The 17,592-nt window shown below is 50.5% G+C and overlaps 1 long non-coding RNA gene and 1 pseudogene across 2 annotated transcripts; one reads left to right on the top strand and one right to left on the bottom strand.

The window, feature by feature from the left end:
• Positions 1-341: 341 nt before the first annotated feature.
• On the bottom strand, positions 342-16,801 carry LOC148110472 (uncharacterized). Of its 2 annotated transcripts, none has more exons than XR_015726385.1 (3): positions 16,366-16,801; positions 6,932-7,048; positions 342-426 (listed from the first exon to the last, which is right to left on the bottom strand). It is a non-coding gene; the product is annotated as an uncharacterized LOC148110472 (long non-coding RNA). The 2 variants fall into 2 exon arrangements; XR_015726384.1 differs by lacking the exon at positions 342-426 and adding an exon at positions 5,953-6,411.
• LOC123777307 (cytochrome c oxidase subunit 5B, mitochondrial-like) lies at positions 4,659-5,083 on the top strand (annotated as a pseudogene).
• Positions 16,802-17,592: the final 791 nt, after the last annotated feature.

Genomic DNA, 17,592 nt, shown 5'->3' with positions numbered 1-17,592 from the left:
CAGGGTGACACAGTTAGGTGGTGCTCCTGTTCCAGGTGAACTGAAGAGTGCAGTGGGCCCAGAGAGCTTGGAGGAGGCAGAGGTAGGTGTGGGAAGGACTACAGTCCAGGGGGGGGAACACTGGAAGGCGGAGGTCGAAATGCCACTCACCACAACTGGGGGTTTCTTTTTATCAGAAAAGAATACAAAATTATGAATATAAAATTAGATATGACAATCCCTAAGGCCTTGGAGTCTTTGCAGAGGGGAACCCCATAAATTCTCCTCTTCCTGGGAGGCCCAAGACTCAGGAGGTCTCAAGGGGGTTGCAAAGTGGAAAGGCAGTTGGCAAACTCACCTGGGCCAGGCCCTCTGGGAGCTCCTTGAGGCTCAGTGCCTCTCACATCTCAAGGGCGAACACGTCTTTATCCAGAGTCGCTGAAGGAACTGCAAACAAGAGGCATTGTGAATACTCACCAAGCAGTGCTGGCTAAATGCCAGACACACACCCGGACTCACCAAAATTTGGGGGACACCTTATGTTGCTCTGACCTCAGAGGGTGTGTGGTCAAGTTGGGGAAGTGAGCAAAGGAATGGAAAGATAAATCAGCAAGATGAGGTGGCACCCAGAGCCGACAGCAGCCCCACAGAGGAGGCTCAGGTGAAGGAGTCCACGGGGAGCCGGGCCATTCTTGGTATCCTTCACTTCGATTTCTTTCTTTTTTTTTTTTTTTTAAGATTTTATTTATTTATGTGACAGAGAGACAGCCAGCAAGAGAGGGAACACAGCAGGGGAGTGGGAGAGGAAGAAGCAGGCTCCCAGCGGAGGAGCCCGATGTGGGACTCGATCCCAGAACGCCGGGATCACGCCCTGAGCCGAAGGCAGACGCTTAACGACTGAGCCACCCAGGCGCCCCCTTCACTTTGATTTCTTAACACCTTTGACCAACTGCACAATATTAAAGTTTTTGTTTTTGGAAAGGTTTGTTCTGGCTTTTCACGAGAGTCTCCCTGGGACTGGAGCTATGTGGTCAAGCCCCAGTGTTGGCCAAGATGCTGGAAACAAAGCACAAAAAGGCCAGTTACTGTACCAAGGACACAGATGTAGATGGATCCCTGTTGGAAGGGGTCACCAGGCTCCTGGGGAGATGGATCCCAACCCAACATCAGGCTCCCTGATTCCTCCTCCTCCACCCTTTCAATTTCTTCTCCCTCTCCTACACAGACCTCTTTCTACTCCAGCCAACAGGCTTCTTTGTCTAGGTTCTCCTACCTTCCGGCCTTTGCGTGAACTGTTTCCCACAGTAGGACTGCTCTGCCTACCTCCCTTTCTCTTTCTCCCAGCCTGTGAAAATCCTACCCATTCTTTATTATGGCTTTGCTTCTCTCTCTCCTCCGCCAGGAAGCCGTGTGTGATGAGGAGGTGACCTCTCCCACTCTTGAAATGCAATGGTGCTTACTGCTGACATCGCTCCTCAATTATCATGCAGTGGCAGGTATTAGTCATTTGAATGCCTGCCCAGAAGGGGGAGGGGAAGGCGACACCTGTGCGCCCTGAACTGGGGCAGCGGCCACTTCCCCCCTGAGCTAGCAGAGCCCCACCTCACTAAGGAGGAGACGGGCAATCTAAAACTGCTGGAGTCCTCTAGCTGCTGTTGGGGAATGCCTCCTCCCCATGCTGGCCTCCAGGCTTCACGAGAAAGCTGGAAAGGAAGGAACAGAGCGGCAAGCGCCTCAGTCCCCTGTACCACCGTGCGACGTTGCAACTGGGAAACGCACCTGAGACCGAGGGGAGGCGTATGGTCCAGACATGCGTATGGCCCTAGCCAGAGTTTGAGACAAACAGGAGGCCTGCTGGGGAGACTGGGGCTGAGGACTGTGAGGTTAGCGCCATCAACAGTGACACCCACCATCTGACCCCTTCCCAGCACCCACACCTCACCCCCCAGGCCACGTGACATTAAAGTGCAGTTCACGGGAGACGAGTCAGGGGTACTGGTCTCTTTTCGAGATTCCACCATTATCACAGGTACTTGTGGGGAAACGTAAACCCAGGAAAATACAGGCTGGCACCATCCTTCAAAAGCCAAGGTTTAAGGACAAAGTGTAAAGATAAGGCCAGGGGCATGTCACTCCTTTTCACCTCACGAGTGAGTCAAGCTTGCTCGAAAGGTTAGGACAAGTGTGCTCACCGTCCCCTCCACTGTGTCCTAATCTGAATTGTGGTAGCAATTATCATGGATGGTGTCAGGTGATAGGAATCAAGGTGCTGACCAGAGCTGTCTCTGAAGTCATGGTAAGTGGGGAAGGGGGCATTGATTTGCATGATGGCGGATGAAAAGCTGACACTTGGCTTTACAGCAAGTGGGAGCCAGTGGTGGCTGGCGTATTAGTCAGGAGAGCTCAGGCAATGCTGAGATAAACAACCCTAAAGCCTCCTAATGTCTCCCAACAGCAGACATTTCTGTCCCGCTCATGCTACTTGCCCATCCCAACATCTGTGCTGTTCATTCGGGGTCCCAGGCCGACGGAGCAGCCCCCATCTGGGACACTGCCAGTCTCACAGCGGTGGGAAATGACAGATGGCAAAACCACGAGCTGTCTCCTAAAGCTTCTTTCCAGACGTGACGTCGCATACCCTCCGCCCACATTCTGTTGGCTAAAGCGAGTCGCATGGCTGCCCTGAGCCTGACGGACAAGAACGTAAAGCCTTCACCAGAGACAGGCTCCGCACATCTGAGGCCAAGCCTGCTATCAGTGGTGCAGGGAGACAGAATCCGCCCCAGGGAGGGAAAGCAAATACACTGAACAATAACACGACCTACCGCAGCGGGGATCCTGACAGTAGCTATGGTTTATGCTAATCAGGAGCCATCGGTCCGGTGCCTCGGTGGCTCAGTCAGTTAAGCGTCCGACTCTTGATTTCAGTTTAGGTCCTGATCTCAGGGTCGTGAGATGGAGCCCAGGGTCGTGAGATGGAGCCCTGCGTCAGGCCCCGCACTGGGCGTGGAGCCTGCTTAAGATTCTCTCTCTCTCCCTCTCCCTCTGCCCCTCCCCTCACCTCTGTTCCTCTCTAGGAAAAAAAAAATTTTTTTAAGAGCCATCAGTGACATTGGCAGACAGGATCAAACCCGATGGGTCTTTTTTTTATTTTTAAAGAATTTATTTATTTGAGAGAGCAAGAACAAGCACAAGAGAGTGAGAGAGAGAGCGCGAGTGATGGGATGGTCAGAGGGAGAGAGGGAAACAGGGTCCCCCCCTGAGCAGGGAACCCAATGCCAGACTCAATCCCGGGAACCTGGGACCGTGACCTGAGCCGAAAGCAGATGCTTAACAGACTGAGCCACCCAGGTGCCCCATTTAATGCAATTTTAATGAAGATCCCAACAGGGTTGAATTTTCTTCATGGACACAATTACCTTAAAGTCCACGTAGATGAATAAATGTCTAACGATATACTGGAAGATTATGAAAAATAATTGTGTCTTGTCATATATTAAAATTTACTACAACAAAAAACAAAAGCAAAAAATTAAAACAAAAACCAAAACCGCACTGTTTTAAGTTTTAAAAGCATACCATAAAACGACTGCAATCCAAACAGTATGATGTTATGGTAAGAACGAGCAATAGACCCACGCATGAAACGGAATGGAAAAGCCTGAAATAAATCCCACCATTTCACACACAACCAAGGTGGAATTTAACTCAGAGGAGAGGATGGTTTATTTAATAATGGCACTGAATATCCCCATAGCAGAAAATAAGTTAGATCTTTATCTTACAACATTGGATTTTAAGGCAAACTCAAAAACATAAGAAAAAAAATAAACTTTCTAGGGAAAAATCTAGGAGGCTCTTCATACAACTTGGGAGCTGAGGAAATTATTTTAATCAAAACGAGAGCCCCCAAAAGTACAAAAGTAAAATTCCACATTCCTACTACATAAAAAAGTAACGTATCAAAACAATACAAAATAGACGAAGAATAGACTGGGGGACTTTTTTGCAATGTGGATGACAGATAAGAGGTTAGTATTCGTAATATACAAAAAGCATTTACAAATTTATATTTAAAAAACACAAATCGGGGGCACCTGGGTGGCTCAGTCAGTTAAGTAGCCAACCCTTGACTTTGGCTCAGGTCATGATCTCAGGGTCCTGAGATGGAGCCCCCTGCTGGACTCCATGCTCAGTGGGGAGTCTGCTTCATGATTCTCTCTCTCCCTCTCCCCACCACCCCCTCCAGTCTCTCTCTCTCTCAAATAAATTAATCTTTTTAAAATAAACACACAAATTGGGGCGCCTGGGTGGCACAGCGGTTGGGCGTCTGCCTTTGGCTCAGGGCGTGATCCCAGCGTTCTGGGATCGAGCCCCACATCAGGCTCCTCCGCTATGAGCCTGCTTCTTCCTCTCCCACTCCCCCTGCTTGTGTTCCCTCTCTCGCTGGCTGTCTCTCTGTCGAATGAATAAATAAAATCTTTAAAAAAAAAAAAAAAACACCAATTGTTCAACCCTATCTTCATGGGCACTGTGTATTTAATGTCTCCAAAGATACTTTCAGAATCTCGACAGTATGCTTTTGTTGGTTGTTTAAATGTTCTGGAGTATGTTTGTCTTATTTCGTTTTGTAATTAAGCCATAACTGATGCACATTGTACCACATAATGATTCGGTGTATGTATGTACTGGAAGTGCTGCTGTTTGTGGTGGGCACGGTGACTTCAAGGTTACTTCCCAGAGTCAGAGCACTGGCAGCACAGGATCTCAGGGACCGTGGTCCCAGTGGAGTCGCCGCGGTGTTCCATGGCATCTGGAGGCCATGTTCCTACTGACAGCGAGCAGGCAAGTGGGCTGGAGAGGGAGGTTCTGATGGCTCCACGGAAGGGACTGGACACATACAAGATGCTAGCCTCGAACGCAGCTTCGGGCACCGAGGAAGACCCCGACTTAGTCCCCATCTATCGCCACCGAGTGAACAGTGGGCTGCATCCGCGAGGACGATACTGCCATCATCTGCTTCTGGCTGCACGAAGGTGAGACCCGGCGATGCCCTGACTGCGGAACCCATGACAAGCCGGTGCCCCAGCAGCTGACCCACTGAGCCTCGGCACTAACTTACTCAAAACGGACTGTTTTAAGTTTCTTCCTTCCAGGAAAGACTAGCCATGGCATCGGCTGCTTCTCCCATAAAATAGATCTACAGATGTAGACGGTGCAATGATCACAGTAAGTGTAGTTAACGTCCATCCCTACACATGGCTCCACAAACCTTGTTCTTGCGATGAGAGCTCTTAAGGTCTATCCTCTTAGCAACTTTCAAATACGAAGTACAGCCTGGTTAACCATAGTCACAACCCCAGGACTGACTTATTCTGTAACCTTTTGACCCACTTTGCTCGTTTCACCCACCCGCCACGCCCCACCTCTGGCATCCACCAATCTGTTCCCTGTATCAATGAGATCAGTTTTGTTTTGTTGGGTTTTTTTTAGATTCCACATATAAGTAAGATCATATGGTACCTGTCTTTCTCGGTCTGAGTTATTTCACTTAGCATAATGGCCAGAAGGTTCAGGTGTGTTGTTGCAAATGGCAGGATTTTTCTTTTCTATGGCTGAATAGTGTGTGTGTGTGTGTGTGTGCGTGTGTGTGTGTGTGTGACATTTTCCTTATCTACTCATCCACTAACGGACACAGGCTGCTTGCATGTCTTGGCTACTGTTTTCAAGTTAGTGTTTATTGTTTCCTTTGATAAATCCCCAGAAGTGCGATTGCTGGATCATATGTCAGTTCTATTTTTAATTGTTTGAGGAACCTCCATACTGTTTCCATAGTGACTATACCAGTTTGCATTCCCACCAACAGGGCACAAGGTTTCCTTTTTCTCTACATCGTCACCAACACTTGTTATTTCTTGTCTTTCTGATACTAGCTGTTCTTTTTTTTTTTTTTTAATGGTTTGGTTGCAGCACTGATTTTTTTTAAAGATTTTATTTATTTAGTTGACAGAGATAGAGACAGCCAGCGAGAGAGGGAACACAAGCAGGGGGAGTGGGAGAGGAAGAAGCAGGCTCCCAGCAGAACCTGATGCGGGGCTCGATCCCAGAACGCCGGGATCACGCCCTGAGCCGAAGGCAGACGCTTAACGACTGCGCCACCCAGGCGCCCCTGATACTAGCCGTTCCAACAGGTGTGAGGTGAGATCTCATGGCGGCTTTGATTTGCATGTCCCTGACGTTGAGCGTCTTTTCATGCACTTGGCGGTCGTCTGTATGTCTGTAGTATGTCTATGATATAGGAACATCATGGGCAAAATGTTTTTCAATATATTTTTTGAAACCTCTGTTTCCATGTGAAGTTTATTCCGTGTGAACTTTGTCCCATGAATCACGCTCTCTCTCCTTCGTTGTTTTATGCATGCAGAGTGATTTCTAGAATAAAACCAAGTGTTTAGCTCACACTACTCAGGAACCTAAGATCACAAAGTGACATTTCAGGTCTGTTTTTAACTTTCTTATTGGCAATTTCACTTTATCACCCCTGCTTTCATACAGTCTCTATAAATTCATCACAGGCTTTATGATTTAGTGCAAACACTTTGCCTTGAGAAAAGGAAGTAGGGGGAGGGAGGGAGAGAGCCACAGCCAGTTTCTGCTCATAATATGACTTAATACGCTATTGTTTCTGATCCTAAAGAGGACAAAAATCCTAATTGATGTAAGCATGGGATTTATCCCCTTAGGAGAAATGCTCACATTGAGTCAGAGAAATGAATGCCACCAGTTATGGATTGATGGGGTTTAAAAAATCAAAACCCACAGAAATCTTGTGCAAACATTTCTCACGTGTTAATTGATTTCTAAATACAGCGTATAAGGAAGTCCACATCAGCTTGAGGATTTTTTTGATGGTTCGACAAAGTGATATCAAATCAGGGAAATTGAAACTTACCTTTGCCTGACATTTATTTCTCTCTTATACAGTTCTCATCCTGGAGTCTGGTGTATCAGGGAGTTCTGTTAACACAAGCCTATCCCACACGGTCAGCCCTGGAACACTGCTGCCTTCCTGTAAACACGGAGGGTGCCGTTAACGTCAACAGAACACCGAATGGCAAACACTCACCTAAGCCACGACTGAAGCTTTGAACCAAACTAATGACGCTGAACCGTTTGCTGAGTAGCAGGGGCCCTAAGCAGCCACGCAGGCTTGACTTCCTAGGAGTTACAGTCTTGCTGCTTCCAAAGTCTGCTTTGGGGGGCGCCTGGGTGGCACAGCGGTTAAGCGTCTGCCTTCGGCTCAGGGCGTGATCCCAACGTTGTGGGATCGAGCCCCACGTCGGGCTCCTCCGCTATGAGTCTGCTTCTTCCTCTCCCACTCATCCTGCTTGTGTTCCCTCTCTCGCTGGCTGTCTCTACCTCTGTAGAATAAATAAATAAAATCTTTAAAAAAAAACAAAACAAAACAAAGTCTGCTTTGGTTTGGTTTGGTTTGGTTTGTTTTCTGGTTGGAAAAGTTACTTCTGGAAAGCACAGGTTTTCTCCTAGCATTGTTTGTTTATTTAAGAAATTAATGGGGGGACCTGGCTGGCTCAGTCCGTAGAGCATGAAACTCTAGATCTCAGGGTTGTGGGTCCGAGCCCCATGCTGGGTGTAGAGGTTACTTAAAAGGAAGATCTTAAAAAAAGAAGGAGAAGGAGAAGAAGAAGGAGGGGAAGGAGAAGAAGAAGAAGAAGAAGAAGAGGAAAAAGAAAGAGAAGAAGAAATTAATGTACAATTCACCTTTGGGCTTTGGAGAACCTCAGTTCTTGCTGAGTTTGGGGTCTGGTTTTCTTGGGGTTTTTTTGTTTTGTTTTGTTTAAGATTTTATTTATTTGACAGAAAAGACACAGCAAGAGAGGGAACACAAGCAGGGGGAGTGGGAGAGGGAGAAGCAGGCTTCCCACTGAGCCCGATGTGGGGCCCGATCCCAGCACCCTGGGATCATGACCTGAGCTGAAGGCAGACGGCTTAACGACTGAGCCACCCAGGTGCCCCGTCTTGGGGTTTTTTTCTCTCCTAATATCTAGATCAACCTCCAACTCCAACCATGCTGGTAAATGCTGTTGCCCCCAAATCTCTGGAATGTTTTAGAAAGAAAACTGGTGTTTCCTTGTTGATGATCTTAAAAAGTATGCTTAGCAGTTTTATTTACTAAAATAAAACTTAATTAAAATACTATTAAGTACCATTCTTTAACTGTAATCTTAAGTATCTATAGTATGTGGTCTTAGTGAATTTGTTAAAGTGTGTATTTTATTTTAAAGTAAAATCTAAGATAAAATATACACTATACACATAGAGACCTAGGAAACTTAGTTTGTAGGGTACAGTGTTGGGTTGCTAACTGTTCCAGGTAACATTTATATAACATTTTTCTTTCCTAGAAATCGCTTTTACAATGTAGTTCTACTTTGATGATGTGAATGAATGTATATTTAAATATATATATATTACGAGGTCCAGTAGTATTATTATACTTTATACTACACGGAATGTAGTCCAATGGGTTTTAAATAAAACACTGTTGACTGGACTATTATAGCAAATCCTTTTTTCTCAAGCTCACATGCACCATTCACCAAGATAGACCATGTCGTGGGCCATAAAACACATGTTAACAGATTTAAATAGAAATCATAAATGTCTGCTCTCAGACCAAAATGCAATTAAACTAGAAATCAATAACAGAAAGATAACTGGAAAAATCCCAACATATGTGGAGATCTAACAACATACGTCTAAACATCACGAGTCAAAAAAATCTCAAGAGAAATTTTAAAATATGCTTAACAAATGGAAATGGAAACACAACTTATCATAAGTTGTGGGATACAGCAGAAGCAGTGCTTAGAAGGAAACTTATAGCACTGAATGCATACCTTAGAAAAGAAAGTCCCGAAATCAAAAAGTTTAGAAATTAAATAATGACACATCTTACACCTTGAACATCCTAGATTCAATGGAATATGGTAGAGCAGACAACATTCTCTGATCTTAATGCAATAAATCTGGAAATTAGTAACAAATCCATTAAAAGATAAACGCTATCACCTGGAATTTTAAAACCCTTTCTTAAAAACTCTTGAGACAAAGTGGAGGTATAAACCCAAATTACGGAACATCTAGAAAACAGAAATAATGAGGAGAATACACAAAAGGCCATGGGATACAGCTAAAGCAATGTTCAGAGGAAAATTCATAGCATGTAAGTAATTACATCAATAAATAAAAAATGAGAAGAAATGAATTAAATTCCAACTCAGAAAAGTGGGGGGTCTTAAACAAATGAAAAGATGCTCAAACTCACTCATAATAAGAGGAATAGAAATTAAAGCTCTACTGAAACTGAGGGCCTCAGAGGGAAGGGGGTGGGGGAATGGGATAGACTGGTGATGGGTAGTAAGGAGGGCACGTATTGCATGGTGCACTGGGTGTTATACGCAACTAATGAATCATCGAGCCTTACATCGGAAACCAGGGATGTACTGTACGGTGACTAACATAATATAATAAAAAATCATTAAAAAAAAAGAAAGAAATTAAAGCTATACTGAAACACCAGTTGCCTCTTAAATGATTTGAGCCATGATTTGAAAAAGAAAAAAGCAAACAAAAGAAGGAAAGACAAAATCTAACAGACTGTGTTGGCAAGACTACAGGAAACCTGTCACTTTCATTGTTGGAACAACACCAGTCTAGGAATTTATCCCAGGGTACACTTGCAACATTGCAAAAGAATTTATGTACAAAGTTTGTAATAGCAAGTAAACTGAAAATTTAAATATCCCTTAGTGGGGGGGGGGCAAATTAAATTGAGTAAAGTCCATGCAATATAAAATATGCAGCTTTTCATTAAAAGGAGGGAAACAGGGGAGCCTGGATGGCTCAGTTGGTTGAGCGTCTGACTCTTGATTTCAGCTCCGGTCTTTACCTCAGGGTCGTGAGAGCAAGCCTGGCATGGGCTCCACGCTCAGCGTGGAGTCAGCTTGGGATCCTCTTCCTCCGCCCCTACCCCTGATAGCTCTCTCTTAAATAAATAAATACATTTTTTTTTTTAAGGAGGAAAATGGGGATGCCTGGATGGCTCAGTACATTGAGCATCTGCCTTTGGCTTGGGTCCTGATCCCAGGGTCCTGGGATTGAGCCCCACGTCGGGCTCCCCACTCAGTGGGAAGTCTGCTTCTCCCTCTCCCTCTGCCCCCTCCACCCCGCTCATCCACTTGTATGCTCTCTCGCTCTCTCTCTCCCTCAAATAAATAAATAAAATATTTTAAAATTAAAAAAGGAGGGGAAAAAAAAGAAGAAGAAGAAGTCTATGTAGCAATGTGGAACTATCCCTGGGTTACATGGTTTGGTTAAAAGAAAATGTCAAGGTGCAGAAAGAGAAGATGCTACAATTTATGTGAAAATATGGTGGGGGGCGGCGAGCAGAAGAGTCTCTATTTCAATAATCGCAATGAACAATGAACAGGTACCCCTGCTTCTAGGGATGAGAACTGGGTGTCTGGGGTAGGGGTAAGAAGGGGACTTTGCACTTTATACCTTTTGAATCTTATGAATTCATTAACAGTTCAAATAAATAAAATGTAGCTTCAAAAGAAATCCCCAGCCAGGAAATAACTTCTTCCCCCTCTTCTGAAATCCTTCAGCTCTCATTGGCCAACACTGCAGACATTGCAGGGGTGCCCAGGAGGGGCGCGGTATCACAGCTGAACTAGAGGAGGGGGGAGGTCTTGCCCTAAATCCGAAGAGCCCCAGATGCTTCGAGCTAATCCATCTCCCTGACAGTGGCCCAGGCCCTGCCCGCCACAGTCCCAGCCCCTCCCTTGGCCTGGTATAAGTAACAGGTGCTGCCCTACCCCTGCTATCGGGACAGAGCCAGCCTCTTGGCCCTGCCAGCCAGCCCTCCTTCCTCGCACAGAACCAGATGCTCCCCACTTCCCTCACGGCCTCTCCTGCTCCCCACCAAGTACAGGGGCTGCCAGGGAGAGAAGAAGAGATACCCAGCAGCCCCTCTGACAATTCAAAGAAGTGCAAGTGTGGAGCCCCTGGCTGGCTCAGTTGGTAAAGCTTGAGACTCTTGATCTCGGGGCGTGAGTCTGAGCCTCACGTTGGGTGTAGAGATTACTTAAGAAGAAGAAGAAGAAGAAGGAGGAGGAGGAGGGGGGGGGGGAGGGGGAGGGGGAGAAGAGGAGCACCTGTGCCTGAGAATCAGGGGCTTCTGCCTCAGGCCAGGATGGGAGAGGGCAGCTGGGGTGACAGAAACAACAAAATACCACACAAGGGAGGCAAAGAAGGAGGGGAGGGGAGGGAAACAGGGGCGTGGAAGGGGCTAGAAGTGTTGCCACCTCACAACAAACTCCTTCCGCTTTTCCTCAGACCCCAGGGTCCCTGTGGATTTCATGCTCCCCACCCCCGCCAGCCCTCCAGCCTACAGACAAGGACCTAGGGGACGGGGTGCCCTTCCCCTCAAGTCTCCATCAAGAAAATCGTGGAGCCCAGTAAATGGAGTGATCTGGGTGGAAGGAAGGGGCTCCAGAAATGGCCCCGGCGATGAGAGGTGGTCAGGGACGAGTCGGGGAGAAGGGGCCTGGGACTGAGAGGCCCCTGTGCCGGGCTGTGGGTTCAGGACAGAATGGGGAGCCTCAGGAGGCACTAAACTCCTCTGGTCACACAAGAGGCTGGGCGTTCCACACCCTCAGGCCTTGGCCTGGCTCAGGAGGGCCGAATCTCGCCCTCAGGAGAGGGCTCGGCTATGGGAGCTGGGTGGAGGTGTGAGGTCCCAACTGGAGAGGAGGAAGGGCCCCTTGAGACTGCGGAGACTGTCACACATCCTTCTTCTCCCCCAGAGCTGGGTGTTCTGCACCTGCTCTCTTCATTCAGAATGCTGGGGCAATGCCCGGGGCCTCTGGCCCAGACCTGAGTGAGGCCCGAGGGGGCGGAGGGACGGAAGGGTGGTAGGAGGACAGCGGCAGTCAGGGACGAAGCTGTCCAGGAGGCACAGGAGACCTGCCCCACACTTTTTCTTGTCTTGGACTCTAGGGGTTAGTTTTCTGGAAGTCACAGAAAAAAAGGTGAGTGACTCCAAAGCATACCAATGCTATCACAGGTCAGAGTTCTCATCCAAGGCCTCCGCTGGGCTGCTGAGGAGGAAGTAAGCAAAAACTTAAGTTCTCTGTGCTTCAGTTTCGGTTTCCTCACTGTTATGTCATAAGGATGAAAGAACAGTTGCACCCACCCCCACTGCAAGGCTGGAGCCAGAATTCAATGGGCTGACGCTTAGCAAAGCCTTCAGGCCAGCAGCTGCTGAACTGCAAGCCCCCAGTAACGCGACCGTGGACCTGACACTGGGTCTGGGCTCCTCGCCAACCGCACTGTGGCGTCCCCAACGGTGTAGATATTCACCTCGGGGCCCCACCTGTCCACAGGACCGCTGGCCATACGGCCAACCTTGCAGCCAGCCTGCACTGTCCCCAGGCAAGGTGGGGGCTCCCAGACACGCCCTCCCCATCTCCATACCATGTGTGTTCCTGATGCTTACTGAAGCTGCAACCACGGCCAGGTTCCTCCGAAGGGAACCTCCGCTTTGGGATGGCTCTCCCTGGCTGGCGGATACCCACAGGGCAGCCGGGAGCAGCTGGTGATGTTTTCAGGAGCTCCCTGGGTGTCAAACATAGAGTACCTAGTGCGACCTCACCAGCTGCTTCTGAGAAGTCAGCCAGCCCGCACGGCTAACATTTCAGCCAAAGCCAGCATCAGGGCTGGCGGGTGCCTGTGTGGAAACAGGATCAGAGCCGGCTGTGGGTCAGCACACCACAGACCCCGCCAGGTGGGCGCTGAGCCCTCCTCCAGGATCCTGAGCTCCTTTGAGGTTCTGACACCGGAGCAGATAAATGGTAAACATGGGACTAAACGCACTCCCGGTCAATGACAGCATACGTTTCACTCCTTTGGACCATCACAGCTCCTGGGGAGAGATCAACCAGAGAATCGCGCTGATGTCTGTCATTAATCAATCTGAGGTACGAGGGTATGACACCCCCGCTCGACCCTCTCCCCAGCCAGAGAGGGGGTGAGGATAAACCACAGGATGTCTGATGAACGGCATGGGGAATACTGTAAACTGGTTACATATTGAACAGAATCGTGAAAATAAAATGAGTCTATCCAGAGACGCCTGGGTGGCTCAGTCGGTTAAGTGTCTGCCCTCGGCTCAGGTCATGATCTCAGGGTCCTCGGATTGAGTCCCGCTCGGGCTCCCTGCTCAGCAGAGAGCCTGCTGCTCCCTCTGCCTGCCGCTCCCCCTGCTTGTGTGTGCTCTCTGATAAACAAATATAAAAAAATCTTTTAAAAAAATGAGTCTATCCAGAGACAGGATAAAAGTGTGAAATGCCCAAGACTAGCAAAAAAGGGGGGAAAAGATACAAATAGGATGGATGGGTGATTCCTAACAGGAATCGTGCATGACGATGTAACCTGGACCAAGTGTGAACTTTAGCCCAACCTGCAGAAGGGGCCAGAGGATGGAGAGGAGAGAGGGGAGCAGAGTCTCTTGCATGGCTCATGCTCCCAACTCTTTAGGCCAACGACCCCGCTTAACGGGGATAGGGACAGTGGCTTCCCCAGGCACCCTTCAGCCTTAAGTGGGCTGGAACCCCTGAGGACATTGGGAAGCAATTACCCTGCCTTGCTCTGCAGGCGGGGATGGTGGGACGAGCCGAGTTGGGGCGCTGCACCGCCAGAGCCGGGCCGCCCCCTCTCTGGGACCCCTTTGCCGCCCTTACCCCCACCTCAGCGTGCCCACGGGTCGCCGCCTTGGCCCCGCCTCCTCTGGCAGCTCGCTACGAAGACGCTCAGCGCCACCGCCTGCGGCAGCACCAGCCCGGCCCCGCGGCCCCACCAGGCCCCCGTCCAGCGCCCTCCAGCGGATGGCCTGAGAAACTGCATTTCCATAGAGAAGCCGCTAGAACAGGAGGGGTCACAGGTCACAAAAATCGCAGGGTGTGTTGGTGTCCATGAAAGGAGGGGGGCGTCGTCCCCAAGTTGAGACGTTTTAGAAGTGTGTTTCAGTCCTGCACTAACACAGGCAAAGGAGTTCGGCAGAGGATGGCTGTCCCCCAGTACCTCCTCCCTTTCTAGTATTAGAACAGCCAAATTTTAGGTGAGTACACAGTCTTCCAGGACAAAAACTTCATCTCTGAACCTCGGGCATAGCCAGTTATGACCTCAGGATTAAGTTCCGGCCAAAGAAATATAAACCGAAGTGCTGTGTGTATGATTTCCAAGAAATGTCCCTAAAGGGAGAAGTGATGCTCTTCCTCAGTCCTTCCTCCTGCAGGCTGGCTGGAATGCAGATGTGATGACCGATGCACCAGCAGCCACATTACACCATGCAGTGGAAGCTATATGCTGAGGATGGTTAAGTAACAAAATTCTGTGCAAAGGAACCTAGTCCCTGGTGTGAAGGGTGCTCTGCCAATCCTGTGTGGTCTATTCTGGGTCGGTAAGAGAAATGTATTTCCATTATATTTCATTCGCGCCATTATTGTTTGGTTTTCTGTCTCATGTAACTGAACAGGATCCTAACCAACAAACAGAGGAGCTAAAAATCCTCCTTGTTGGCAGAAGTCGGGCAAGGATGTAATAGAAGTAGTGGTCGCTTGTGTTAACAAAGATTAGGGAGAAGCTCAAGGTAAAAAGAGGACTGTTGCTGAAATTTCTGTCCATTTTTAAGGACAGGCTCAAATCCTTGACCATCTCCCTTCATGGCCAGAGGGGGTCCTGTTAGTTCTTATACCTGCTGACTGCCCACAGCACAGTCTTCTGATCCACTCAGTCTCAGGAGGTCAGTTTGGACTGAATGTGGGGACACCTAGTCCAACATGGCTCCTCACGTGATCCTCACGCCACCCTCATGAGACGGCCTAATGACTTCCTAAAACTGCAGACTCTAAGGACTCCACCCAACACCAGATGGATCAGTCCTGCTAGTGGTCCCCATGAATCTGACATACACTCAAGTCCAATCCACCATTTTACTCGTGGAGAAACTAAGGCCCAGGAAAGGAGTGGAACTCTCCAGAAGTCTCACTGAGAGCGGAGCACTGGGTGAGAACCCAGCAGTCAGGACCTCCAGTCCAGAGTTTACTCCAATGCCACGTGGATCCCCTGGCCTGGCTCGCTCAGGTGGTGCCTGGCTAATTTAAAGACTGTCTGAGATGGGACACGATCTGCATGGTCTCCTCCATCCTCACAATCTGCAGGCTGAGGACACACCTGTGGCCCCTCAGCACATCTCTCAGATCTGCTTGCAGCTGCAGAGCCCTGGCCGCACCTACTAGCCTGCCTGCCCTGGGACTCCATGCAGACTTGCAGATTCGTCTGACTGGACATTCAACTGACCTCTCCCTGAGTCAGGGCCTGGGGAAGCACATCAGGGGCTCTCCAGGAGCAGGACACCCCCCTGAGATCCCAACCTACCCCCTACCAGACCTGATGCCTTTCCTCCTATCTCCCCGCACAGCCCTGCCCTGCCCTCCCCATGCCTGGGGGACGAGGAGGATGGTGTTGCCATAAATGGCTGCATCTCCTCCTGCCCCAGATTCTCAAGCATCCTCGGATGCCCCTTCCCCCTCCCGCTGGTTGAACTTCCATAGCTCATCCCCGACCCTGGAAAGAATAAAGCTCTGACCGACTTCAGAATACTGCACAACCTGCTTTGCCCTTACCTCCCATGGATACCCCTCAGGTACTGCCCCACCAATGCCATGCCCAAGCAGGCAGGAACGGCCTTTGTCCTCGCTCTCAACTCCAGCCCCTGCAGACACAACCGGGCACCTTTTCCCTTGGTGAAATCCATTTACTCCCACCCAGCTGAATATAGGGTCTTTTTCCCTGGGAGATTCCAGCCCACCCTGAGTGTCCTGTCCTTGACTCAAAGGCAGGTCCAGTCTGAGGCAGTATTGATCTCTCCAAGGAGGGTTTTGTCCTCTCACTTGCTAAGCCATGTAAGGTATCCCTTGTTCATAACTACCTGGGCTATAAGCTGTCCCTGTCCTACCTAGGAGCTCGTGATTTAAAAAGTCAGGTGAGGCACCCGTGTGATACAGCCCGTTTGGAAAGTGACAAGGGGACAAGCCCCCATCACTACCAGGGCCTTTTAAGGGCCCCAAATCCCTACTGCCTCAGGCCTGGAGCAGGCCTCTGCTCATTCACTCACAGTTTGTTTTCATCATTCTAATAATGATGTCCATTTTTCCGTCCCCTACCCAAACCCACAGCCCTTATGCCTGCTCTTGAGGGAGTGGAACTGGGGCCGTGGTCTGATCAATGGGGAGCTCTCACCCAGTGGGCCCAGGACGTTGAAAGGCGGATGCAGGGAACCTCGGTGTCCACGCGGGGCATTTGGGGTGCCTGAAGAGCGAAGGGCGGAAGGCGGAAACGGTGGGAACAGACTGTGTGAGGTTCATCTCCGCACGCCCAACTCCATCCCAGTCTCCGAGGCCCGAAGCGGCTCACTTCGGCGCCACCTGGCGGCCGTCGCGCGCGAGCGGAGAGTGGAGCCAGCGCGGGTCCCCGGGCCTGCGGGGGCCGGTTACCGCGGGGCGGACGGGCTGGGGGGCGCCCAGCTTGGAGAGCCGGGACCGCGCGGCCCGGGGCGGGGAGCGTCCCTGGATTCGGGCGGACCCCACGACCCCCGCCAGGCCCCGAGAAGACACGGGGACGCCGGCCCCTAGCCGCCGCAGACGGGAAGCCGCAGGCCGGGGCGCTGCGGGGCGCTGGGCGCCCGAGTCAACGTGCGTGCGCCCGCACGCCCCACGCAGCATCTCGCACCGCCGCGCGCGCGCACGCAAGCCCCGGCGCTTGCCCGCGCCGGCCGGTCTCCCACGCAGTGGGCGGTGGGCGCCTGAACACAGTGTTCTGGGAGTGGGAGGCCTTTCCGAGGGGCGCACTCCTGCGGGCACACCGCTGCACGCTTTTTCCACCCTCACCTCCGGCGTGGGGACGCCGCCGCGGCCGTACTGTCCCCTTGGGTGACCCCCCTGGAGGGCGGGTCAGAGTGGGGGGGGTCCGTGCGGCCCAGGCCCCCCTGAGCAGGCTGGGGGCTCCCGGGCCAGGCCGCTCCCACCTGCCGGCCGCGGCGGCCAATGAGAGCCTGGTCTGGTGATGTCATGCCCCGACCGGACCCTGGTGACGAAAGTCCCAGGTCACCCGTCAGGGAACCAGTGCAAACCCACCCGCGGGGGTTCCGGAAGTTTCCACTGCGGCAGCGAAGTGCGGCCTCGCCCCGCAGCCTTGCGCGTGCCACCACGTTTTGCCTCTGGGGTGTCCCCGAGTCACCTCTCCCTTGCCCCGGGGGTCTTCTTCCGGGGGAGGGGGGCTTCATTTCCACTCGTGATCCCATGTTTTCATCTTCATTCCCACAGGTGTGCCCTCATCCCCCAGGAGTGTCCCACGTCCCCTTTTCTCCACCGGTACCACCCGGACCCCTAAGGGGGTCCTCAGCCACACTTTCACGTGCCAGTCCTCCCATGCTACCCCTGCTGTGTCGTGGCCAAGGATATTCATTTA

This window comes from Ursus americanus, chromosome 2 (assembly GCF_024610735.1).
Source record: "Ursus americanus isolate L20-20 chromosome 2, mUrsAme1.1.p, whole genome shotgun sequence".
Taxonomy (NCBI): domain Eukaryota; kingdom Metazoa; phylum Chordata; class Mammalia; order Carnivora; family Ursidae; genus Ursus; species Ursus americanus.
Note: the sequence above shows the minus strand (reverse complement) of the source record. Positions and strands in the feature narration are given on the sequence as shown.